The sequence below is a fragment of the Tachyglossus aculeatus genome, chromosome 11, assembly GCF_015852505.1.
Source record: "Tachyglossus aculeatus isolate mTacAcu1 chromosome 11, mTacAcu1.pri, whole genome shotgun sequence".
NCBI classification, from domain to species: Eukaryota; Metazoa; Chordata; class Mammalia; order Monotremata; family Tachyglossidae; genus Tachyglossus; species Tachyglossus aculeatus.
This window is the reverse complement of record NC_052076.1, coordinates 6,401,870-6,404,654: the sequence shown is the minus strand read 5'-3', so window position 1 is coordinate 6,404,654 and position 2,785 is coordinate 6,401,870. Positions and strand designations below refer to the sequence as shown.

The 2,785-nt window shown below is 42.7% G+C and overlaps 1 pseudogene; it reads left to right on the top strand.

The window, feature by feature from the left end:
• The first annotated feature begins 1,628 nt into the window (after positions 1 to 1,628).
• LOC119935451 lies at positions 1,629 to 1,746 on the top strand (annotated as a pseudogene).
• The last annotated feature ends 1,039 nt before the right edge of the window (positions 1,747 to 2,785 follow it).

The following is a 2,785-nucleotide window of genomic DNA, read 5'->3' as shown; positions in this document are numbered from 1 at the left end:
GAAAAAAAAAAAGTGGGTTTTGAGAGGAAAAACCTCCCATAATCTTTTAGTAACTGCTAACATAAGGACCATTCAGGACCCATATCAGGCGACCCAAAAAGAGGAACAGAAGCATTTTAGGATTTTCATCTGATTGCTGCCTCACTTCTTCCATCTTGCTGTGTGGAAGACACCAGGGAGAACACGCTGGTTGGGCGCCTCCGTGAACTGGTTTGTATAAACTGTCACTAATCATTCAGTCAACCCATCCATCAGTATGTCTGACTGAATATCTACTGAGTGCAAAGGACTATACTAAGTGTTTGGTGGAGAACAATATTTGCCTCCCAGTTGCCTGCTGTGTGACCCTGGTGAAGTTACTGAACTTCTCTGGTCTTCAATTTCCTCATCTATAAACGGGGCTTAAATACCTGTTCTCTTGCTTCATATTTTTAATGGCATTTGTTAAACACTTGCTAAATGCTAAACCCTGTTCTAAACCTTGGGATAAATACAAGTGAATTAGATTGGTTACAGTCCCTGTCTTGCATGGGGCTCATAGTCTAAGTAAAAGGGAAAACAGGAGGTCTGAGGCATAGAGACATTAAATGACTTGCCCAAGGTTACACAGCAAGCATTTGGCAGAGCCAGGATTAGAATCCAGATCCTGTGACTCCCAAGACCCAGGTTCTTTCCAGTAGGCCATGCTGTTTTTCCTTAGACTGAGAAACCCATGTGGAGCAGGGCCTGTGTCCAATCTGATTATCTTATATCTGTCCCAGTGCTTAGCCCAGTTCTTGGAACATAGTAAAAACTTAACAAATATTATTATTATTGTTATTATTGTTACTACCAGAAGCAAGACACTTAAAATCTAATTGGAAGACAGATGAAAAGCATTAATAAAATAGTGGGAGCAGAAAGAACGACAGGGAAACAGCAGATAGTATCAATCAATAATGGTATGTACTTATTTTTTCCTTTTATGGTATTTGTGAAGTTCTTACTACGTGCCAGGCACTGTGCTAAGTGCTGAGGTAGATGCAGGATAGTCAGTTTGGACACAGTCCATGTCCCATGTGGGATTCATCATCTCAATTCCCATTTTACAGATGATGGAACTGAGGCCTGGAGAAGTGAAGTGACTCACCCAAGATCACACAACACACAAGTGGCAGACTAGAGATAAAAACCCTGGTCCTTTCATTCATTCTTTCATTCATTCAGTTATATTTATTGAACACTTATTGCAGAGTACTGTACTAAGAGCTTGGGAGAGTACAATACAATAAGCAAACACATTTCCTTCCCACAATGAGCTTACAGTCTAGAGGGGGAGACAGACATTAATATAAATAAATAAATAAATAAATAAATTACAGATAAGTATGTGGGGCAGGGAGAGGGGATGAATAAAGGGAGCAAGTCAGGGTGACACAGAAGGGAGTGGGGGAAGAGGAAAGGAGGGCTTAGTCAGGGAAGGCCTCGGAGAAGATGGGCCTTCAATAAGACTTTGAAAGCAAGGGGGTGTAATCATCTGTTGGATTTGGGGAAGAAAGGTATTAGGTCCTTCTGACTCCCAGTTCCATGCTCTATCCACTAAACCATCTGCTTCTCCAATTCATTGAGCACTTACAGTGTGCAGAGCACTGTACTGAGGAGGAAGGTTAACACTACCTTGAGAAGGATGGAAGAGGTCCTAGTGGCCTTTACAACACATATATGGTTAAGGCATTGCCACCTACCTCGTGGCATCTATAATTTTAGAGAAGCAGCGTGGCTTAGTGGCAAGAGCCTGGGGTTGGGAGTCAGAGGACGTGGGTTCTAATCCCATCTCTTTCACTTATCAGCTGTGTGACTTTGGGCAAGTCACTTCACTTCTCTGTGCCTTAGTTACCTCATCAAAGGGTGGCTAACCCCTCTTCCCTCCCTGCGAATCCCAACCGCAGACCTACCTCTTGCCAGGAGTTCAAGGATTTCCTCCCCCATGACCAGCAGCTACAAATTTGATTCCTTTTTTTTTTGACCTCTTACATGTCACTGGAGGGAGGCTCCAAATCTATTATTGTTACTCCCCAAAATCACTAACCCCTTTCCTTACCTCCTCAATGAACACAAAGGGAGAAGGCTGCAAACCATGACCAGGCTCAAAAAGCCTCCACCCTCAACAGACTGTGTAGACCACAGACTTTCATTTCTCTTCTACCTGGCAGCTTTTTCTCTGGAAAGAAAATACCCAGGTAGGCTCATGATTTCAGAGAGAAGTCACAATGCCCCTTCAGGAGGAAATGTGTAAACTCATAAGTCTGAAATTATGCTACTTAGCATCCCATTAAAAATATTCAAAATATAAATCAAAATTCATGGGTCTGAGAGCTATTGGATGGAGAATTTATGGCATTTTAAAATAAGATGATTTCCTCAAATGTGCAATAAATTTGGTTTGGTGGAATTACACTCACCTCTTCTCTTGACAGTTGCTTCATCTTCCCAGTCTGTTAAAGCCGAGTCACTTCATATCATCTGAATTCACAAATCAACTGTCGTCCTCACTTCACTGATTCGTTGCTGATGGTCCTCGCGCATGGGAAAAGAATCCTTTGCCGGTTGGCAAGAGTAATCGGTGCTGAGGTGAGAACTGCCCCTCTGTCCCCAATGCTGCGTTGAACTCCTGAGATGATACATGGCCAAAAAGGCTCATTAACTCAGCTCTCCAGTTGACCTCCGATGAGAAAATGGGACCCTGAAAGGCAGTTCTGATGATTGTTATGTTTAAGGTCTAATAATGGCTAGATAAACCCCTGAA